The sequence below is a fragment of the Stenella coeruleoalba genome, assembly GCF_951394435.1.
Source record: "Stenella coeruleoalba genome assembly, chromosome: 14".
Classification (NCBI taxonomy): Eukaryota; Metazoa; Chordata; class Mammalia; order Artiodactyla; family Delphinidae; genus Stenella; species Stenella coeruleoalba.
Window position 1 is genome coordinate 28,177,621 of NC_137160.1, and position 25,162 is coordinate 28,202,782.

Sequence of the window (25,162 nt, forward strand, 5' to 3'; positions counted from 1 at the left end):
AAGAGAATGCCAGAATGTGGACAGTTGTTCAAGGTGGGTGATGGTATGGGAATATATTATTCTATTTTTGTGTATATTTGAAAGATTAAATAATTTTTTAGAATTTTAGGTGAAAAGTAAGAAAAGAGAAATTTACTTCACCACCACCCTTAGAAACTGGCTGAGGGAGGGAAGAGCAGCTTTCTTCTGCTTGTTAGAATTTTTATGTCATATTAAAATGACTTTGGATGTGTTTAAGAGGATATTACAGGAGGCTTTTTTTTAGGTCTTACATCACTAGGGCCCCAAATCTGAGAACAAAGGGAGTCAGTACCTATGTATTCTAAAATGGGTTGCCTGTATGTCTGTGCAGTAGTTGCTAAGAAGGTGGCTATTGTGGGTTGGATTATATCCTCCAAAAAGATATGTTGAAGCCCTAACCCCAGGTACCTGTGGATGTAAACTTATTTAGAAATAAGTTCTTTGAAGATGTAACTTAGTTAAGGAGAAGCCATACTAGATTAGGGGGGGACCCTAAATCTACTGACTGGGGTCCTTACAAGAAGAGGAGATGAAGCACAGAGACAGGCACCGAGGGAAGACCATGTGAAGACAGAAGCAGAAATTGGAGTGATTCATCCACAAGCCAAGGAATGTCAAGGATTGCTGGCAACAACCAGAAGCCAGGAGAGAGGCCTGGGACAGATTCTCCCTCAGAGTGTCCAGAAGGAACCAACTCCACTGACCCCATGACTTCAGACTTCTATTCTTCAGAACCGTGAGACTAGATTTCTGTTGTTTCAAGCCACCCAGTGGTAATTTGTTATGGTGGCTCTAGGAAACTAACATAGTGGCTGAACACTAATTCTGCTGCCTAGAGACCATAACTCCTTCCTCTACCATATAAGATGGGGCTTTATGAGAGAGAAGGCTGGGGAGAATGGATTTCTGTAAAGAGAGTTTCAGGGATCTGTGACTCCTCCCCCTCAACTCCCCACATTCAACTAGGTCAGAGTGCTCCCAGAAGCTGCCAGGGAGCTTGATTTGTATCCCCTGGATTTTGGACGACCCAGAGCCTGGTACCTGATTCCCTTCTGAAGATGTCCAAAAACTGCAGCAGCCTATGATGGCTGAGGAAGGAGTGGAGACTGTGCTGGCTTCCAGGTATTTCCTGTGGGTTAGAGGAAAGGCCAGTGGATTCTGCAGAAGATGGCTCAGCATAAGCCCTTTTGAAAGGACCTTGCTCAAGAACTTTGTCTGCCAGGATGAGAAAGACACACAGAAAGATTTGACATGAGCTTTACCACCAGCAGGGAAAGCCCAAGTTGTTCAGATAGAGGAGGCATCATGGTGCTTATAAACAAGTCAGGGTTGGACCTCAGAGGAGATCAACAAAGAACTCAGAAGAGTGCCCCAAGAGACAGAGAGCCAGTGTTTGTTCACCTGACACAAAAAGGGTCCAATGTGGTAGAAGGCAAGAACTTCTATTACAAGTTGTGCTCTTTTCCTCAAATACTCTTTCCTCATTGTAGACAGTCTAGGGGGTCAGGGAGTGCAGAAACAGACTCTATCAAGAAGAAGGTGGAATGAGGAAAATATACAGAGCAGATTTCTCCCACTTCTCCCCGAGGTCTGGTGGAGTGGAGCTTTTCACCACTTTTGACCTAATATTCTAATTCCTGAACATGAGACTGTTTGTTGATATCTAGTGACTTGGAAAAGTGACTTGGAAAACTGAGGGCTCTGAGCTATCACCAAAGATGGAGAAAGCTAGTGGCAGGAAGAAATTAATTTGGTTCCTTCCTACATCCTCTTCAGTCCAAGCTTGTCCAGTAAACCAATTACACTTGCTAGTTTTACCTTCTCTAAAATAGTATAAGCTGCCTAATGGTGAGAGTGATGTCATATATGTCTCTAGTTATTTCACCCAAATGTCTAATAGAATCTTGGACACAGAAATATGCAGCAATAATTTTAGCTAGTTATATATTTCTTACTTTCCTTGGATTTTATGATATATCACAATATCTATTATTCATATAATTTTTGAAAATGTGTGAAACACTTCTGTGTTTGTGGATATGTGTTGTAGGTAATTTTATTTTCTCAACAATCACATAAATTCAGGAAGGCAGAGATTATCCCAAACTTCTAGCTCAAGAAGTAAAGACTCAGTTTCTCTAGCTAGTGAGTGGCCATGAAAGACTCGAGCCATAGTCTTCTTATTTCAAGCCCAATGCTCTTTTTCTCCAACACAAGACTTCCTAATGGTTTGGGGAGGAAAGGTCTTAGGAGTCCAAGAGTGAATGATAAACAATTATACTGAGTGCGAAGGAAAAGACTTACCTGACTGCATTACATCCATGACCTCATATCTGTGTACAGAGCTGGAAAGGGTGCATGTGTGCTCATTCATGAAGCCCATTCATGAAGCCCATATCCATGTTCCCATGTCCTACTTGGAGTGGATGGGCAACCTGCCTTACCCAGTAAATCATCCATCACTCAAAGACAGGGGCCGTGGCTAACATTCCTAGCCCATCCCTCCTCAGACCTGGCAACCATGCACTATCATAACTCATGTACAGAAATGTTTTCCCAGTTTCCCATTAGAAGGCCATGTGCTCTGAAATGCAGCTTCAAGCCTAATGATGAGTTTTCCCCAAGCCACCCACACTCCTTTGCCTGTGACCAATTGCACAATTTCAAATCCAGCTGGCCCAGCTTAGGGATGTGGTTGGAAGCCAAAAAAAGAGTTTGTCTTGATGCAACACAACCATGAAGAGTCACAATCATAGCTCTGGGTTCCCTAGTCCCTTGCTTGATCCCAGTGAGTGAGCTGGTTATGATATCAGCTCTGTTTACTTTCCAGGTTTCAGCTCATAGCCAAAGGCTCATCAGCCAACCTGGATATGACCCAACTTTAGTCACTAGAATCCAAAGTTATTTAATTCTTTGAGCCTCAGTTTCCTCATTTGTAGAATGAGATAATCATGTCTTCTTTGCTGAGTTGTTATGAAGATTAAGGAAGATTATACATGTAAAGCACTTGTCACTGTGCCTAGCACATAGTATGATCTCAATAAACAGTGACAATGATAATAATAATCGTATTAAAGTATAAGTATTACTTATTATATTTCAAACCACGATGGCTTGGAATCTGAACTATCTCTCTAGTTGAAATTATCAAAGTTTTCTTCAGGTCCATGCAAATTTAATGAGCTAAAGTGTCAAATGCTCCATTCTATTGACTTTTTTTCCCAAATTGACACCTACTACTAGTCAAGCACTGTGCTGGGCACTGAGAGAGTTACAAAGAGGAGGAAGACACACTTCCAGACTTGCAGAAACTTAGACTCTCACAGCAGAGACAAGGCAGACACATTTTAAACCATTAGATGACAATACAGTCTGGTGACAGACTAGCAAAGTGAAAAAAGCCTTTCTTTCCAATCCCAGTAAAACATGTCCCTCCTTAGAAGTTATCCCAGCTGTCAGTCATCAGCTTGGGCCCCCAGGGCCCAAACATGTATCTAAATGGAACTACTTTGGGACGCAGGGTGTTGTCATCTGCAAATTGATGTTCATCTGAAGGTCTGTTAAGTAGGAGGAAGGGGGCCATTGTAGAGGCTTGGGTGCCACCAGCGTACACACACACACACACACACACACACACACACACACACACATCATCCCCAGGGGTCCCCAAGGTTAGTCTTTTTGAAATCAGCTTGCTCACCATCTTGCAAGAAATATATAATTGTATGGCCGATTTCTCCATCATAACCTGCTGCATGATACAGAAGAAATGCTACCTTGCCAAAGGAAATAAAACTTGGCAATCAACGTGTCTCCTCAGACCTTGTCAAAGAGCCATAACTGTAACAAAATAAACAAATAGATGATCAAAACATTCCTTTGCCCTTTCCCCTCATTTGTCTCTCTATTTTTTTTCACGTTGAATGCTCCATTAGAGTGTAGAAAATTTCAGTTTTCTCCAGCTCTGGAAAAATCGTTAGGCCCTTCTGCTGGTCGGCTTTGGAAACATTTGGAACAAATTATCTCTACTTTTGGAATCTGAATAAAGGAATGTGAGCCTCACTGGAGAAATGTGAAATCTAGGGTGGGATTCACAAAATGGTTTAAGGTTTGCTTTTGCACACATACTTTTTTTCGAATTTGTTTGGGTTTGGAACATAGTATAAGAAAAATAAGAGGACTTGCAATGGACTTTCAATGTGCTTTCCGTAATTCCTTTGCTTTTCACAAACCCATGGGCCCCTCCCCCAGTGCTCTATCATCACCCCTCAGTAGCTTCCCGTTTTTAATGTCAAGTCTGTGCTTCTTACATAACATGAAATCCACCAGTTAGGGAAAAGCCAGAGGAGGGAGATTTAATCTTGACCCAATCTCATATAAACCTTTTGTTATGCTGCCAACTTCACAATGTCCAAACACTCCTCCCAGAAGTTGACACAGCCCCCTGAGGGAGTAACAGAGACTTCATGAATCTCAGTACCGAGTTGTCTTATCTGAGCCCCAGTGCAGCTCTATCCCAGCAACTTCAGTCCCACTCGAGCCCTAAAAAGGTTCTGACAGGACTGATTTCAGTCTTATGCTGCTTTCCAAGACTTTGCCCATCTTTTCTATCCCTGGTCCTTTGTTTAGTGTTCATATTTAGTGATAACAGGAAAGAGGGCTTAAGAGGCCGAAAGAAGACACAGACATCTTCCTTGGGCCACAGACTGCTTCTAAGACATTCCTCCTGGGGTTTCTAGGCCATACTCGCTTCTTGCTCTGCAGGCACAAGCACCTTCAGGAAGAGAAGGTACTCATTTTCACAAAAGATGCCAAAATCAGGAGGGTAGGGAACAGAGAGTTCTAGAACTTCTGCTTCAGAAGGGGGAAAATCCTTACGGAGAACATTTTTTTCCCACTTTGTTTTTCCAGTTACTAGGAGAGCTATGGTGACAGCACCTGCTTAATTTTCTGGACAGTATGTTTTCAAAATTCTTTTCAGTTATCTCTGTACAAACATATTTGTCATATCACATCCATTTTTAGTTCAGAAAAGTGTGGAAACAGTATTTCTATACTTTCTGAATGCTCATTCAGAGTTTCCCTAAGGACTCACCAAATTTCATCCTTTTCTTCCCTCATCCCTACCCCCACAGCCCAGTTAGGTAAATATGCACCAGATCCAACAAAGGACATGATAAAAATGCCAGGTTTAGTTCACCCACTGAAGAATGGATAAACCCAATGTGGTATATAGATTCAATGGAATATTATTCATCCTTTAAAAGGAATAAAATTCATACATGTGCTTTAACATGGATGAACCTTGAAAACATTACGCTAAGTGAAATAAGCCCAATACAAAAGGACAAATATTGTATAATTTCACTTATATGAGGTACCTAGAACAGGAAAATTCATAGTGACAGAAAGTAAGGTTTACCCGGGGCTGAGGGAGGGAAGAAAGAGGAAATAGGAGGTTACTCTTTTATGTGCTCAGAGTTTCTGTTTGGGCTGATGAAAAAGTTCTGGACACGGATAGTGGTGATGGTTGGTGACACTGTGAATATACTTAATGCCCCTGAATTGTTCCCCTAAAGATGGTTTAAATGGTAAATTTTATGGTATGTATATTTTATCACAATAAAAAAATGTGTAGGGGCTATTGGTTTGGAGACACTTATTACTGGAAAGAGAGCCCCAGATGCACATTTTTTGGGTATAAAGAAATACATTAATTACATACAGCTGCTATCATGTAGATGGAATCACCATAATAGAAAATTGTGCTGTGTAGAAACTTACTGCAATCCGGGACATTTTGGACAGAGCATCTTTTATTAAGAGTAGGACTGGATAACTCTCCATGCATTCTTCCTTCAAGAATTTCCTAATGAGGCTTCCTACACTCTAGACAGGAACTGAGGGTAGGAAATTTGTAGATCCTGCCTTAGATCTGCTTATTCAACATGCAACATGAAAGAGGCCTGCTCGGAAGGAAGATCTGCCTTCATTTCTTAGCACTTGGTTTCAGAAAGCACCAGAACTAGAGCTCCACCCTTTTATATAGTAACCCTGCTCACTAATAAATGGGACCAACTGAGGACCAGTCATCACTGTTCGTGAGGATCACAGCCAACTCTTCAGACTGAGAAGTAAAACCTGTGAGGATCATGCATTCAGGTGGAAAACGCTTCTAATAGAAAATTGTGGTTCTGGGAATTTTACCCACATCAGGCACATTTTGGACAGCACATTTCTTATAATTTTTCTTTCTGGCTAGCAAGAAGCAAAGCATGGTTTAAAATAAATAGCACCATCTTGGCAGTCCCCTCTTAATTTGGAAAGATGTAGGAAAGTGTGAAAAAAGGCCACCCAACTAAGCATCGGGAGGCAGGGTTTGGAATGCAGACTCTTCCATTGCATATGCCTCTGGGTCAATCACATCACTGCTTTAATCCTCAGCTTCTCCACAGGACAAATGAAAGGCTGGCCTAGAGCAGTGGTGGAAAGCAAGGTGGGCTTCGAAGTGTGTTCTAAGAAATACTGATGTCTGGGATCTCATTCCCACTTAACCGATTCAGAATTTGTATGTGTGGATTGGGGCGATGTGTAGCAATAAGTTGGGGAGTTGGGAGGGTAGCACACACATATAAGTTTTGAAAACAATTCCCCTGACAATTCAACATGCATCCCTCCCTGGTTAGCATAAACTGATCAAAGTTATAGCTAAGGTCACTTTCAGTTCTAATATCCCGAAGATTTTATATATATATATAAAAAAAGACTGAAAACCCACAAAGACCATTAAATGCGGCTGTTACAAGGATCAAATGAGAAAATAATGCATATGGATGTCCTAGAATACAGTGCTATACAAATGTAAGCCATTATTAGGGCTCCCATAATTCTGTGCATTATCCAAGTGGTTCATCAAATATTAAACAAATCCTCTTAGATTAGAAATTCTGCAATGGCAAGTCTAGAGAACAGGATCTACACTTGACACTTTTCTTTGAGTTTCTCCTCATGAGAGCATTTACCAGTGTAATAATATCCTTATTTGTTTTCTGATAATGTGAATGCATATAAGTCAAAAGAGGACAAACTAGACGTGTACCCATTTCCCAGCAAAAGTGAGCCATGAAAAGCCTGGATTTATCTAAAATCTGCCCATTTTTCCCAGCTCAGAAGCTGTGCATCCTGAAAATTTCTGGTCTTACCAAAGAGGTGTATCATTTTATTGTTACCATCCTGTCCCCAGAAAGTGATATTCATCCCCATGCCTTGGCTTTTAGAATGACCTCTGAGGTGGAGTTGGTTAGCATGCTACAAAGGATACAAGTCTCTGCCTAGAAACCTTCATTTCCATTGAGCTAATGAGAGGGCTGTCACCTAAATTTTCATTGTTTTAAGAGCAAGTGGAGGCTGACAGTTTCCTTTCAAGCTTGAATGATGAAGAGAAAACATCCCACAGCCTCATCTGGCTGCCTTGCTGCGAGGTAATGAGCCCTGTGCAGCACCCATCTCTGCTAGACTGGGATGACCTTCTGTCTGGTAATGCATCAGGGAAGAGTGAAAAATGCACCGCAGGCCCCGCCAACAATTCCCCCACGACATGCTGAATGTGCCAAATGGTTTAGTAAATAGATCTCAAGTTACGTGTTGAAACATATTCCAACATATTGCAACAGAGCATATCTCAATCTAAAGGTCATGCTTTACTTTGCAGAGACCCTGATGAAGGGGTCTGGTGGCTGGCTGGAAGGTGAATGTCATGGAGATGAGGGTCAGGGGAGAGAATATTTGTAACATTTAAAAACAAATTTCACAACCTTCCCTGGCTAATTGCATTCTATTCTCAGTTCAGACAGGGAATTTTATTTGCTGCCAGTCTTTGTTCCAAGATTTGCTGGAGTTTCTTGGGATAGGGTAACAGCTTGGGGTGGGGAGGCGGGAGGCTGGGCTGTGTCCTGCAAAAGCTGGGAGAGTGTAACTGAAGGGGTGAGGCCAACATGGAGTTCAAAAGGATCCAACTTTCCCGACTTCTTCCTTTCTCTTTTTCTTTTTCTTTTTGATGTTGGCTGTTTATTTCAACTTTCATGACTTCTTGTTTTCTTTGCCTTTAGAGTCCTTGGGGGAGGAATAAAGGAGGACTTAGTGATGTGAATCTGCCTTAAAATAATTGCCAGAGATTGCTTGGGTGCAGAGAAGAGTAAAAAGATTGAAAAAACTGGGATCAAATCTGGTCTGGCAAGTACTGGGAATCAGTGGCTGACTCCATGGTATGGTTTGAAAAATGCCTGGAGAAGGGACTTCCTGCATCCACCATTATTGGCTTCACTACTGAGGGTCCTAAGAAAAGTGTTTTACTTTGATTTGATGGATACTTTTTGAACGTCTATTATGTTTCTAATGATGTATGGTATCAAAATGTCAATACCTATCTCCAAAGAGTTTACTCCCATTTGAGAGATGGGCACATAGTCCACTACTCCCACTAAGCATATTGCTTTTTTGTGCTTTCAAATTATAATATCGCTCACATTTTCTCTTTTGCCCTCCTCCTCACTGCCATAAAACCCGAAATCTCTGGATCTGCATTTTAAACAGAGTGTTAAGTGTAGTTCAACGGACATCTTTGAGAACGACAATGAAAAGGGAAACAAAAACCTGTTACTTCCCAAAATTTATTAGTTCAAAAGCCCAAGAAATCATGGTGTTTTTGGTGGTGGGAGGAGGGAGTCAGGCTATATACTGGTGTTTGGAACCTGTCCTGGCAAACAAGTCCATTAAGATAACTTTAATTTATTTGGGTGGCTGTGTAGCAACACCACTCTGAAGAAGGAAGTACCTGGATGCTGTGGAGAATGACAATTTCCTAGAGCTCAAACCAATACAAAGCAGAATTTGGAAGAGTCATAATGGAAGTAAAAGCAATCAAAAGGAGAGAGAAAACCATGGTTAGATTCAGGACTTTGTACTTATTGAATCTCCATTTCTTTCTAGCTGTGCGCTGAATGTTTGTGTCTCCCCCAAATTAATATGTTGAAACCTAATTCCTAATGTGCTGGTATTAGTAGGTGGAGTTTTTGGAAGGTGACTAGATCGTGAGGGTGGAGCCCTCAGGAATGGGATTAGTGTCCTTTTAAAAGAGACCTCAAAGAGCTCCTTCTGCCATGTGAGGACACAGGAAAAAAATGACCATTATGAAACATAAAGCAGACTCTCACTGGACACTGATTCTGCTGGTGCCTTAGTTGTGGACTTCCCAGCCTCCAGTACTGTGAAAAATAAATTTCTATTGTTTACTAGCCACCGGGTCAGTGGTATTTTGTTTTAACAGCCTGAGTGGATTAAGACACCTCTCTTCTTCCCATTGCCCTTCCCAAACTTATTACATCTTTATGGGCAAATACTTTAAAGGGGGGATATGGTATCTGGATGAGAACAAGACTCTAAAAGATGGCATTTAACACAAGAAGTGGCTTCTGGGGAGAGGCCTGACACAAGAGTAGGGAGAAATCATTGGGAAGCTGAGTGGACAAAATTTGTTATTTTGCAGTACTGTTAATATTTTGCACTTCACTGAGGTTCTTGTTCCAACAGTATCAAAGTGTTTGCATTAGTTATAATGCATTAAGGAACATACGTAGAATTTATGCAGCAAAATCCCCAAATCCCTTGGTTCCCATCATCATTTGTTTACCCTGTAAACATAGTCTTGTGATGTCCATAAATTCTGAATTACACACCTCAAGGCCACTATGCATTAAGATGCAGCCAGGTGGTATTTTTACTTGTTTGTTTTGTATTTATGTTAAACAGAACCAAAAGAAAATCATCTCAACTTGACATTCATCTCTGTCATCTAATTTTATGTTTCAAAACAATTATTAGAAAAAAAGTCTGTGTGATCTTCAGTGTATCAATTCAAGCACCGGGGATAACTAATTATATAGGATGACTTTTGAGGTACTTTCAAATCTAGGAGGCTCAGGTTCTCTGATACAGCACAATAGATAAAGCACTGGGCTGGAAGTCAGGAAACCAGGGTTCCAGGCCACCACTGCAAACACATAGCTGTGTGAGCTTGAAAGGTAGACTTGAGGAAGACTCTTTTGCTCATCCATAAAGTGGGAGAGGAATGGAACAGATATCTCATTACAGATCAACCCAATATTCCTGGAGAGGCTGAAAAAGAAAGAGGGGAATTTCCTAACTGCATGTGGGAGAAGAGGAGGAGGTAGATCAAAAAATGACATTTTCTGACCTGAAGTGTTATGAATCTACCTGAAAGGTCAAACAAATGCGTAACATTTATCAGATCGATTGTGCTCACTTTGATGGGACATTCCATGTCAGCACATACTACAGAAGTCTCATTCCAACCTTCTGTGTGGAGTTGATGTCTTTAGCCAATTGTCAATGTGCCCGCCTTTTGAAATATTCCTTTAAGCCCTCAATTAATGTTCACTAATATTTCTTATTTTGAAATAAGAGTTGATGTTCTAAGTTGATATTCTTCCCAAATGGCCACAATCTCCAAGCTCTAGGTTCTAAGCAAGTTAACCTAAACAACATGCATTAGCACTAAATTGTATGATTTATCCTATCGACAAATGTAAGGTATGTCAATCTCAACCAGGAGGACAATTTTGCAGCTGGATAAAATTAATAAGATAAAAGTATTCCCCATTTATTCCTACTTTGAGCTCCTCCAAAATAAGCCCTAGAGAATGGACTGTTTTATTTTCTGAAATCAAAATCATCTAAATGTTCAAATATGTGTCTGCCATCAAAACCATCACCAATAGATCAGAATGATGCTCCTTATCTCACCTTGTTTCTCACCACCATGTCCCTGTCTCATCCTAAACCACGAATCAAAACAAAACATTGGACTGGCCAAGTTTTCAATGACTCAACTGATAGGGCATTATAGAATCAGCCAGAGAGAATATACCAAAACCTCTTCATCTTCCTCCTGCCTGGTGCCCTTTGGGAGTCTCTACAAATGTTCCTCTGATCTTTGCAGCAGCTCTAAAAATAGCAGATGACTGCTCAGTACAGGTGCTGTTTGTGAAAATGTTCTCCTTGCATTTAGCCTGCCTGCCTCAGTGATTAGTACTCTGTAGATACTCAGCATCCCCTGGACTCTGCTGTGTCAGCTCTTCTTTATAATAGTGCAGGAGCTGGAGGATAATTTCGGGACTGCTGTTTCTAGGGACTCTCTCTTTCCCTCAGAACACAGAGAGGGCTTTCTTCCTCTCTCATCCCACATTTAGGGCTTCATGCTCCAGAACAGCCTAGAGGGAACCTCAAAATGAGTCTGTGACTACAGTGCCCCCCAGAAAGTACCAGATTTTTCAAATACATCTTTCTATATAGAACTAGCACACATGGGTGGGGAATGAAAAATCAGGAGGCTAAAAGTGTAGTTCTGTTCCTGGCTATTGTTCTTTGCGGACCTTGCAGTAATTATATTCATAAAATCAGAAGATGATATCTCCTGACAGAAGCTCAGAGGTCATCTAGTCTGGGGTTGTTGAGCCTTAGTATGCTTCAAAATGTTACCTGGTAAGCTTGTTTCAAGTGCTGATTTTCATGTTCACCCCCATAATATTCTGATTCAGTAGGTCTTGGGAGGAGCCAAGGGATCTACCTTTATAGACATGGACCCATATGATGTGAATGCAGTTGATCCTCAGTCTATATAGTGAGAAACGCTTCTCCAAATAATTCTCTTATGCAAAGATGAGGAAAGTGAGACTGAGGGTGTGGAAGGCATTCTCGAACTAGGGCTGCGTCTAGAGCCCTGGTTCACTATCTTCTTGTCCACAGTTCTCTCCATATGAAATTACATGGTCTCCATTCAGTTCAAGCCCATGAACACTGGTGATGCAATATTCATGCAGGTGCTGTTGAACTCCAAGTCCAAAAGGCACTTTTGGACAAGAAGGCCGCTTTCTGTCCTGACAGTGAGTGGCAGGTGTAGCCATATGTCCTGACCACTGAATTTTCATGGTTCCTTGGGCCAGCCATGGCACTTCTCTAAGCCTTATATTTCAGAAGTAGTGTAACAAACCAGATGCCCTTTCTTACCTTACAATGGCAATTGATGTGACATAGCTGCAAGTACTTAAGCTGTGTCTTTAACTGTGACTTAACTGAAAGTCCAGAACATTTCAGCTTTGATCTCTCCCATGATTCTTGCCAGGCTCAAAAGATCCAGTGCCGGGGTCAATGCACCACAAGTCAAGGTCAGCCTGATGCACTGCAGGAGATCAGTAGCCCTAGTCTGTGACTGACAGGGAAGTAGGAAGACACGCTTGCCAAAAAATACAGACCATCATAACTGTGGGTAATTTCTCCACCAGGGAGTCATGTCTTTGGAGAATAAGTCCATTTGGGTTTTCTTTCTTATCACCCCATGTGAATTAGTTTGTGTTCTGTGAATCATGTAATCAGGATACATGGGAATTCTTGGCCCCGCCTTGGGGAAAGGATCAAAGGGTACAAATTTTTGAATTCAGACCTCTTGGAAACTGAAAGCTACACCAAATATTAGAGATCATCTAGACCAAATATTGAAAATATTAAGAATGATTTCACTACCTTACTTACCTCACAGGTCCAGAAATGAAATAAAAGCACATAAATAAGATTCATAAATGTTTAAAAGGCTGGACTTATGGAAGAAATTTTTAGTATTTTTGCAACAATTATTAAATAGACTAGAATAGTACTCTAGAAAAACCAGACTAGAAAAAAATGGGGGGACATAGAAATCAGCATTTGAAACTAGGAGACTAGGCCAGTTGGGTGAATTTGCCTGAGGTGTCACAGCAATTTAATAGCAGAGTCTGGTCTTCTAACTCCTGGGGAGAAAGCTTTTTCCAAGACATCAGTCACAGATTCCCCAATTTGGCAGAGTATCAAACTGACCACAGGATGAACTATGTTTCTCTTCTCTCTTCATGCATCATAAGAAAAAGCCCATTAGTTGTTTATGTTCTGTTTGTACCATAGCAAATGAAAAAACATGGAACTTTGGGGAAAAAACAGTATTCTATTGAAGCTCCTCATCTACAACTACTCCCCCAGCACAGTGATTGAGTTAAGCACAGTTTGATGATGTTGGGACTGTGAGCAACTGTAGATCAAGTGTGCCTCTCAGGGGACCTGGGCTAAGAGAACGAGGTGCTCACTTGGATAAGGTGTCTGACCCAGGCAAAGTCTACAACCAAATTAGCCTTCAGAAGCCCAGTTTGACTCATTCATTCATTCAACATATACTTATTGAGTATGGCCTAGGTGTCAGATACATGCTGGGCATTACTGATTGGATGAAGGATAAGACGGTCATGGGACATCTTCCTGGTGTTATGGCCTGCAGATGGTGCACACAACTTAACAGACAGTCCCCATCAAGCTTCACGTGTGAGTGGTACATGAGAGGGTACAGAGAAAGTGTAGCCATCCAAGACTGGGAGGTGGAGAAGACACCAAGGAAGTCTTCCCCAAAGAGCTATTAAGCGCCAGACACTATGTGAGATATTAGGAATGTAACAGACACTGCCTTCAAGAGGCTTCCTCTCTAGAAGAGAAGACAGATATGCATAACAGGGTGATATACACTGTCATAAGAGTGGGGCAACCCTTCTGTTCTAGGTCAGCACGGAAGGGGGAGTTGTAGAGCTGTGCATCATCAAGAAGAACATCTTTGGAGTGAACCTCAAAGCATGAGAAGGAATTTACAAAGCACAAAGAGATGATTGGAGCCATAAAGAGGTCATAAAGAGGAGCTGGATCACCTGTAGAGACTGGAGGTTGGGGTCAAAGATGGGTAGAATCATATGGGTGAGAGGTCTTCTCCCACATGGAAGCCAACATGGGGTTCCCCTGGCAGGAGTGAGGAGTGTACACAGAGATGGCAAGACCATCTCCACACTCTTCAACTGAGAGGCAGGTTCTCCATTCCCTTCGACAATGTCCTCATCCTGATGTGCTCAGGTGCAGCTCAAAATCTGGCTGTGCACTCAGCCTTTCCTGGGACTCCTGGAGGCCTCCTTGGAAGCTAGCATGCTGAGTGGAACTGAGTAATACCCACAGCCTGTGGGGGGAGGACCTGCCCAGGAACCAGGAGCACAAGGTGTGGGATCACAACGTAAGACATGGACCTCAGGCTGACCACAGTCATATCAGGACACTACTGCCCTCCCTTCCACCCTAGGTGCCCAGGTACTCAGACCAGCTCTCTCTGAGGGTCACCAGGGCCAGCATCTCCCCCAGACAGTATCATCTCCCCAACATCCCCTTCAAACAGAGGCAGCTGGAATAGTGGAAATGGCATAGTGCTTGTCACCATACAAACCCGGGTTCAAATCCTGAGGATTAAACGGGAAGTCATATGTGAAGGACCCAATGCTCCCTTGGGCTCATAAAGGGCTCCATAAATGGCAGGAATAGTTTTATGTCCTCACCTATCTCCTTGGCCCTAAAGGATAGTCATCAACTATTCTCTAACCAATAAGGTGTTAATGACTGAAATTGGACAAATGTGTTTTCCACCTTAGAGATGTTTTAACAGAAGATTTCTGAAATCACTATGACTTAACTCTAAGGAATAGCTATCTAGTGGTAGATCTGTAACTAGCAAGGAAACCCAGTTTTGCACTGAGAAGCCTATTCTAAATGCCTTAGATCTGAGTGTCTACTCTCAGGACTGTCATCTCCCCATCTTCAGAGTAGTGAGTCTCAAGGCTAAGACTTGCCTTGGGGCTTGTATCTGAATCAGAGTCTAACATGCTATTTCCCCCCACTTTGAAACTGCCCCTTGTTACAGGGCATCATGGGTGGTTAGAACTAGAGCTTGTCATAGCTCTCAGGTGGGGCAGGGCTACTTCAGGAGGCTGTGCAGGTGGCAAATGGTATCTCCTGGGTTGGAGAAGGGCAGAGGACCCCAACTTAGACTCACATTTTAAACTTAGAGAGCAATAAAGGGGAGCATGGATCAAAGGCCAGCGAATGTACTCCATGCACTAATGTCTCCATGCCCTGTACATATGGACATGCTGGGCAGGGTCTAAAGGCCTTTCTTAAAAATGGTACCTACTGTATATGGTATCATACTGCAGACCAGCTCACTTGAGTAGAATGAGTATTGTCAGCTGCCCTGACCCTGTGCCCATGAACTCCTCGCAGCTGAAGCTTGTCCCTCAGGAGGGCAGTGGGCTGGGACACACGTCCCAGTATTTGCAAAGGCAGCCCAAACCTGAACCTTTCCTCACAGAACAGGGAAGGGGCAAACTGCTTTGCCTAGATGTTTCTGGCTGGCCCTTCCCAGGGCCAGGCGGGATCCCAAGCCTGCCCATGATGTATCTGTCCTTCAGGTCTTTGTTGCCACCTCCTCTGTGCTCAGAGCCAGCTGCCTCCCGCTCCTGGAAGCCTGCCAGCATCGTCCTCCAAAGAGGCGCATCTCAATCAAGTTATTTATTCACCTAATCAAAAAGGAAATAATGTATACAATTTACAGTCTTCCCAGGTCCTAGCTCCGGCGGAGGCTGGGGAGGGGAGACACAAATGGAAGCAAAGCTCTCCAGGGGGGGTCTCTGTTGGCCCAGTGGCCCCCTCTTTCGAGAGATGAACCATAAGTCCCATTGTCCATATGGTCCAGAAGCCCCTGCTGTTTTCGAAAGAAGAAAATGGACAAAGCAAGAGGCCAAGCTCAGACTGAAGCTGTGGATAATGTCATAGAAATAAAGCATGGGTTCAGACAGAAGGGGAACCATCTGCTAGCCCTAGGGCATTCCGAGTGTGGGGCCCAGGGGCTCCAGAAACCCAAAAGGGGATGGCAAAGCTGGAGGCACACAGCTGGCTGACTTGGTTACGTGTGTTTCTCTAAGCCTCCATGTTTCTTTCTGCCTAGGGGTTCTGACCAGAAATTATTCCATTCCAGATCCCAATCTTTTTGTTTCACTAGCTCTTGCCCATCTTTCAAATCTCAGCTAAAATGACACTTTGGAAGGGAGGCCTTCTCTGACCTTCCCATCTAAATCAGGCCCTCCTGCTATTCTCTCTCACAGCATACAGATCTTTCTCTCCCTAACATTTTACTCTATAAATTATTATATATAGCCATTTGCAAACTTATTTGCTTAAGGACTAACTCCCTCAGTGAACTATAAGCTTCACTGGGGCAGAGATGGATTTCTCTTGAGATATTTAGGAGCTTAGTGACATGCCTTGCACATACTAGATGCTCAATAAATATCACTTGATATTATGATGTAATGTGAGTATGTATACCCTGGGTTTTAACTATCTTTTCAAATGCTTTATCTGTCTATCTTGATTGTAAGTTCCCTGAACAATAGGGGATGTGTATCTCATAGTGCTTTATATTCCCACAGAGCCCAGCAAGCTCAGTTATAATCCAAGGTGGTTTTAATACTAAAGCAATAGTGCACATAGCCAGGGTTGGAAGAGACACTAGAATGCAGTGGTCCAGAGCTCAGACTTGGGAATCAGCTGGACCATGGTTCAGATTCCTTAGCATCTTCGAGTTTTAGTTTTTCCATCAGTAAATAAAGGAATGCTTCAATTCATAGTTTTGCTGTGAACATAAATGAGGAAACCATGGTTAACTCAGGGCCTAGAGAACCCTCCTCAAATGGGAGCTTTCAGGAGCTAGCATTTGGGAAGAGAATGCATGGGTTAGTGTTGGCTATTTCAAGCTAACTTCATGGAGGAGAGGCCTTGAACTGGTTCTGGAAGGATGGAACAGGCTTGGGAATTGGCAGTTCTACCCAGAGAAGCTCAGCATGATAACAAGTCACTCAGGTCACACGTGTAAGTTGTTGACCTCACAGGGCAGAGCTATGTTCTTCTTGTCTCTTCATCTCAGAATTCTCACATTTGTAGATGTCCAAAGGTCTAGGGAGGTCCAAGCACCATGAAGACTCTAGAATTCAGTCTCTCTCAGCTTTAGAAAACCCTAAGGAAAAGAAACCTTTGCACCGGATTCTCAGGAGGGCTCAAGAAGTCAGTTTCTTTGCAACATACACCACCAACCCAACTCTACATGTTAGAAGCTTTCAAATGCAGAACAGGCTGATTCATTGAGTGAAATAACCAGCTGTGCTGCTTAGACAAGCCACCGCACCTGCCCTGATGGACCGTTTGGGGTCTGTGTTACTCCTGCTCTGACCGGCCCTTCCCTCTGCTTACCCTCTTGGGCACTGCTGTGGCAGGCAGCCTCCTGGCAGCTGTCATTTACTCTGCCTTGGAGGGTCTTTTTGGATTGACACATCAGGTAGCTCTTTCTTGGGCTTTCTCAGGAAGGAAAGCTGGATACAGAGCCCACAGGAACCTGCTAAAAATTGTGAGGTCAGAGAAGTTGCCTTGAGTATCCTCCTACCCCCTTCTATTGTGTCCTTCTCCTCTGGTTCTCTTTTGTTCCACAGCGTCCAAGCCAGGGAAGAGGAGAAATGGGGTGGGGAGGGAGGGGGCACCTGCTCCTCCCAGGGTCTCTGAATGGAAACCCCCTACTTCTTCCAGAAAACAGGCACAAAGAGAAGTCCACTCCTGAGTATGGATGACAGTTAATGGTGGCCCCCTCCTGGGGGTTCTCACATTCTCACAGGGCACCTCTCACTCAAGAAGGTGATGAAATATGCTTCCTGGAGCATCAGTTAGCACTGTGTGCTAACTTTTCCTTCCTTACCTCTTGCCTTCTTCCTCAACGTATTTGTATCTAGATGAAATTATTTGCAAAGGAACTTCAAAGGAACCTTGAAGAGGGGAAATGCTCATCCCATCCCCGCTTGAAGATTGTGGAGGGTTTATGGGTTACTATAGATTTCACCTCATTCCCTCTCTCCTTCTTCCTGCCAACACGCCAGCTTTCAGGGAACCCTCAAGTCCCAAGCTAGGAGTAACAGCATACAAGGGCCACGGATGGTTCTAAGGTAGGAACAGATGATTAAGGAGGGGGATTTTGCAGGGCCCATCAAGCCAGGGAAGTTCCCAGTCCCTTGTTCTACCTGTCCAATAAATCCAAACCTCTGGTCTCTTGTCTAATCTGTGAGTGCTGGCCCAACAGGAGAGTCATGGAGAAAAGTCAGCTGGCAGTGTATTCATTCTAAGCTCCCCTTCCCTTCTCCGCTGCTCTTTCCGCTGCATGAAGCACTTAAACAACCTTCTTCTCCATCTTTGAATGTCAAAGTCTCTCTGTCTTCAGAGCCAAATGATCTTTCCAATTAGACTACAACCGAGGACAGATTTGTAGCTGTCCTACCTTTTCTGGTGCCTTTGATCTGGACACTTCTGTTTGGAATCCCTTGTCCCACTCCTCCAATGATTCAAATTCTTTCTGCCCGAAGTCCCTCCCTAATTCCCCCTGCCATGGGAAGCTTTCCCTGATGGTCCCTCCCTGCAGTGAGATACAGTTCCTCTTGTTGTCAGGCAGCAAATGATGTACTTCCCAGGGTCACCTCTTAACTGGTTCTCTTATCTCCGGCTTAAATCCCTCCTGGCATTAATAGACTCTAACCTCCTCTCAAATTCTAAGTCCCCTCTGGTCCATTCAGCTCAGGTAATAGCCACCACATGCTAACATAAAGTTTTCTTCTATGGATACTCACTTTATCTTCTCCTGGAGTCTGGGATGCACCAGAGGGCAGGGACAGTCTCTTGCTTGTCTTTGTGCCCCTCCCATAACTCCAGCCTGGGGTCTTGCATGCAGGAGGCGCTCCATAACTTTTGGCCACTTTATTGCTTTTTGTAGACTCCAAGTCCACAACTGCAACACTGTGAATGCTTTTTTTCTTTTATCTTCAGGTTACACAGCTCCACCTTATACTGTTATAAAATGTGCTTTTTTTCCTTGCATTACCAATAGCCAGTGGAACAGCTTCGTCAGGGCACATATCCCTTATTTTTTGGAGGGATAGATCAGTGTAGTGGAGAGAGAAGAGGACCTCAAGTCCGGAGGCCTGAAGTTACATCTCAGCTATGTGACCTACGGCAAGTCCCTCAATCCCTCATTGTCCTAGTAGTAGCGTAGGAAAAGAGCAGGATGCTGCTTCTGTGTCAAGTTGCATTATATGGTTAAGATTCCATACTTATGGGGATTGTGGCCTCCCTGGGAACAGACATACCCTTGGTATCTTCAGTGTTTGGTACAGTAGCCAGTCCAAGGCAGGGGCTTAATCAGTATTTATAGGGGTCCCACTGGGAGCATATATAGCAGTGTCTCTTAGGCCAAGGTGAGGTGGCTTTTCCTTGTGCCACTTTAATGAGTGACCTAGCTTTTTCCTGAAAAGAAATACCAGTCATCCCCATGATCAAGGAAGTCCTGAAGGGAAAGGAGATTTTTCCCCATTTAGTTCTTTGGCCTCTGTATCCTTGAAAACCACATCTTGCCTTTCTCATGGAACCCCCCGGTGGTTCTGCACTTATTCAAGATGTACCATGTGTCAGGCTGTGCTATGACTGGGGAAGCAGAGGCAAGGCAAGCTTCCTGCCATCACAAGGATTTTTATCAATGACTTTAGCTCTTCTGCTCTTCTCTCAATTAAAAGGGGACCTCAGGCCCTTCCAAATACGGGAATTCCCCTTTCCCTTATGAAAAAGTGAAGACAAGGGAACAGAACTTCCCCTTTTCTGGGAGGATAGGAATATCTGATCACACACACAACTAGTCATACAATACAAATAGTTTGGAAATTCAGAATATTCCAAACAATAACACTAATAATAGCTAACATTTACTGAGCACTTACATTCTGCCGGGTGGTATTCTAAGCACTTCACAGATATGAACTATTTTGATACTCGTAATAGCCTTATGAGGTGTGTGCTATTGTTATCCCCATTTTACTGATGAGGAAATTGAGGCATTGAGAAGGATAAGTAACTCATGCAACTGGCTAGAACCAGGATTTGAACTCAGGCAGCCTGATTCCTGGGTCTCTACTCACAAGTCAGCTACTGAGGAGATAATTTGATTCATTTTACAGACCTGATGAGAAATGGTATAGCAGAAAGAGTACTGGAAGGGCAGTGGGGTCCTTCACTTTTAGGCCTGGTCAAGCTACAGACTGCCACACTGGCCCTGAGCAGGTCCCTTCTCCTGGGTCTCAGGCCTTCAGCCACAAGGAGAGAAGTCCAGGCTCCAGTCTGACTCATCTGATTTTTGGAGTGGAGCAGGGAGGGAGGTAGGTGGCAGGGGAGGCCAGCCTAGGCTCCCTCAAGTCCCAGCCTCAAGTGGGCATCTCCTCTGCTTCTCCATAAAGCTACCTCTGCTACCTCTGCTGACAATAGAGAAGGGTCCTTTCAGCTCATCCAGTTAATCGATTCAGCACGGATATCATTCAGCACGGATATCATTCATACAAAACAGAGTTTGCTAGCTCTGTTTGCCTCGATGAAAGCTGCTCCATAGGAGCCCAGAGGCAGCATTGAACCTGAGAGCGCAGAGCTAGCTGCCTGGTCCTAGCAGATGCCCATGTGTCTCGGAAGAAAGACCTCGGCACCATCCCTAGGCATGGGGTGGGCCGGGGGAGCACCGTGTGTGTCCTTGGTCAGCATCACTGCCCAAGTAAACTGGCTTTCCTGAGCCTTTGGTCTTGAAGCAAGAACCCCACACCTGCATTTAGCAAATATCCCTCCCCTCTGTGATCTGACGGTTCTAGGATGAGAAGCTGGGGAGGGGGTGGGGTGAGGCCTGAGAGGAGCCCAAGCTTTCTCTTTGGTTAAGTAGACTGGAAAACGTGAAATTAACACACATTGTTTATTTCACGCTCTCAGCCTTGCCTGCACAATAGCACAAATTAAATTCTGCACTAACCAGACGAGCAATTAGCCCACAGTGAAGATCCGGCTTTCAGCTGATTGCTCAGGCATTCCATTCACACTATTTATGAAGGGAACAAACTTACTGAAAATATTTTTGTAGCAATAATTTTTTCTGATACACATTTTCCCCCAATTTGCTGCATTACCCCACACTTCCTGGTATTTGAGATGATTTGGCTAGGTTTTCTGAAGAGCAGTATGTAGTTCATCAAAGAGAAATTCATCTTGGGTCAATACCCAGTAATTAGCATCATTTTCATTGAAAATGAAGCTGCTGTCATTTTGGAAAAAACAAGTTTTTTTTCCCTAGTCTGAAGGTAGCCTGTAGTAGGATCAGACATCTTAACCACATCTAAGACCAAAATCTCTAAATCTTAGTTTATTGTCTCTCACATTGCCCACATGCCCATTTCCTTCTTCTACCAGTAAAAATAATGAGATAGCATTTATTGACAATATTCTGTGAGCAAAACACTGCTCTAAGCACTATCATCTATCTATCTATCTATCATCTATCTATATCTCATTCTCTATATCTATATCTATATATCACTCAATGAGAGAGGTGCTGTTATTATTTTCATTTTATAAATGAACCAAGCAAAGTACAGAAATGTTAAGTGACTTGCCGTGGTCACACAGCTTGTATGTGATGGAGCAGGTCTTGGAAAGGGGGCCCACGTGTGAACCACTAGGGTGCGCTCAGTGCCATGAGGACTTTGTCACTCCCTAAACCTTCCCGACTTGAAGACTTCCACGACTCTTTTTACACAGCCCTAGCTGGTCTCCAGCATCAATGGCTTATTTCATTTCTTTTCGCTGTCTCAGGCCGAATCCCTCCTCTCCCATGATTTGGCCTCTGAACAGTCTGCCACTCTCTTCCCACCTCAACTCTCTGGACTTTCTTAGTCCCTGCCAGGCACAGTGGCCAGATCAGTTCTGCTAGAATACTGCTTTGCTTGTGACACTTCCTCACTCAAACATTCAACTTTGGGGCTGTTGTAGCACTTAATCAGAAACTCCCAATGGCTCTCAATGCTGAGAGCAGTGACTGTCAACCAGGTGTGTGTGCATCAGATATACCGAAAGAGTCGTTCAGATGCATGGAATCTGAATGTTCAGTGTGAGGCCAGACATTTGGGATTTAAAAAAAAAACAAAAAGCAAGCCTCTGAGCCTTTCACTAGCCTATACTGGGAATATAGCATAGTGGTTAGGAGCCTAGAACCTATAGCCACATTGATGAGGTCCAAAACCTGGCTCTGCCACTTACTTGCTAGAAGATTTGGGGCAAGTCTCCTAACCTCTTTGTGCCCTGTTCCCTCTTCCATAAAATGGGGTAAAAGTATACTCACCTCATGAGGTAATTGAGATAAAGCATTTAGGGTTTATGATGTCTCGACTATCATGTGCTAGGTAAGTATGTTGACACTGTTACTGCACGATGTTTCAGTTCCTTTGCTTGGCATGCGAGGTTCCACACCACTGGTTCTGACTTTTTACTTCAACTTTTGGTACTGCTACGCACTACCACGGATCTTCCACCATGTATTTACTTCCACTTTTTAATACATGGTTATACAACACCTACAATGCCTTTTTACTTTCCTTGTTCTAGCTCTCTGAGTAGATACCAAGTATGAGGTAAGGACTGAGTCTTATATCTGTTTTCTTAGTACCTCCCAAGTGTCTGAAGCTGGCACACACACAGCAATAATTTGTGCAAGCCTCACCTGTGGACTTGTGGGCTTTCTCTTCTGGGTCCATAGCCATCACCCCAGGCCACACTAGGCCAACATGCAATGCCAAGAGAAAGACCCCTGCCTTTTCTGTGCTATGTGCCTATAAGCCTCCTCAGTGGAACCCTCAAGTCAACCTGCTGGCATTCAGCCTGCTTGACCCCACCAGCCTCCTAGCTTCTTCCTGCCAGAGCTGACCTGCCTCAGCTTTCAATATCTGCCTGACCCTCCTGACTAGAAAATCTGCGGATCTTTGCCCAGGTCATCTTGTCACCATCAGGTCAGCAGGGCATCTCTCTGTGCACATCTTCAAAGCTGGGTTGACTTTCTGTTTCTATGACTTGAAGCCAAACAATACTCTTTACCCTCCATCTGAGCTACTGCTATGGTCTTCGAATGCTCTACTATTCAATGGCAGGTTCCTTGAGAGTGTTGAGTGTGTCCACTTCCAAAGAACCATATGACTTGCTGTTACATGGACTGACACAGTGCACATGTCAATTCTATCTCCAAATGCAGCACAAGTACAAATTGCAAACCTACTTTACCTGTCCATTGCCTCCATCAGCGTTAACATATGCAAATGTATTTCCAACAAATATCTCATGACACCTAGGATAGTGTTCTTCATAAACCGAAGCCTAGGAAAACTTGACTCATGGCTGATGGCAGCAGACCAAATTCTAACTCCTACCAAGGAACTCGCATTCTCGTTCGGAGCTATGTGGCTTGGTCAAGCCAGTTAATGTTAATCAAGGTTAGTGTTCTGCACTCTAACATAAATTAGAAACTACAATGCCTATTTTTCTCAAACCAATGATGAACATACCTATGAAGCTTGCAAAGTATGGTACTACGAAGTGTGGATGAAGAGGTAGAAACATGGAGTCTTTCAGCCACTGCTAGTGGGCATAAAATGCCAATTTGGGGAGAAATGTGGTCATATCTAGTAAAGCTTCACATATTCTAGATTCACATATTCTATGACCTAGTATTTACATTTCTAGACAAGCCCTAGAGAAAGTTTGGCTCAGGGAAACAGGTACCATGTTTGTTGACACCTTGTTGCAATGGCAAAAAATGGGAAAGAATGCTCATCACCAGTAGGATGGTTAATAAATTATCCATTTAAAGTAATATTATAGGGCATAGGAAAACATGAACTACATGACACCTATCAATAGGGATGAGTCTAAAAATCAAACTGCTAAGGGAAAGAAAAAATCAAGATACCTACATTATGAACAGAATTTATATGAACTTTAATAAACTGCAAAATAATACCATGTGTTGAGTAGGGATAGATCTAAAATGGAGAATGATACACATCAAATTTAGAATAATGGTTACTTTTGGGGTAAAAGGAGGGACATGGGATGGGGGTCATTATAGAAGGGTATACAAGCTATTATCTGTAATGTTTTATTTCTTAAGTTGGGTAGTGGCTACAAAGGTGTTCATTAAGTTATTAATTGTACTCTTTTAGTATGTATGTCTGAGGTATTTCATTTAAAAAGAGTAAACAATGAAAATAAAATAAAAACAAATGCTCTGAGCATCTCCATTACCAGGTACTCTGCATGAGCAGATACTAGGCTACAGAGAAAAGAGCATTGGACATGGAGTGACCCCCTTATTGAGCTGTAAAGAACTTAAGGATTGTTGCTGAACCCCTTGTCTTATCCACCTTTGTATCAGTTTCCTCATCCGTCCAATGGGAATCATAATGTCCTCCTTATTCACAGGATGGTTGTGAAAATCAAGTGAGATGATAATTTTTAAAGTGCTTCTGAGAATTATGGTCATCCATGTTAAGAGGAGCCTGGAGGCTAATGGGAGGAGAAAGATTAGGAAAGTGAGCATGATCAACGCCAAATTGTCTGAGAGGCATTTGAAGGAATTGAGGAAGCTCCTTCTGGAATAAGGAAGACTACAAAATGACATGATCATGGGTTCTAAAATTTTGGAACATCTGCTCGTGTCAAACATCTTATTCTGTGTAGGTCCGGAGGGTAGAAACTGGACACATGGGCAGATGTTTCTGGGAGGAGAAATTCATTGGAATATGGAGGGAAGAAGTTTCTACTAAACATATCTCTCAACCACTGGATCAGGAATCTCCAAAATGTAGGCTGAAAAAAACTACTTGGAGAACAGGCTAGGGTGAAATAGATGACCTTTGGGTGCCTTGCAATTCAGTCCATTGCTTTTGTGCTCTAAGGACAGAACTGAGCAGCTGGGACAGAGACTGAATGGCCTGCCAACACCTGAAATATTCAGCACTAGGCCCTTCACAGAGAACATTTGCAGATAACCTGCACAAATGCATGCCACTCCTTTGCATTGGGAATTGGATTAGAGATGAAAAGAGGAAAGAAAATATTTTTAAGGTACATAGTTTTATAAGTTCCTTCACGTGCTCTGGACTGGTTTGTTCAGAAAGTCTATGCTGTGCCTCTTGGCTACCTGGTGGCAGAACACTCCTCACTCACTCCAGTGGGGAAGCTAATACAGTAATGAGGGGGTTAATCGTGTTCCTGACCAACGCCTCGTGATGGGCTC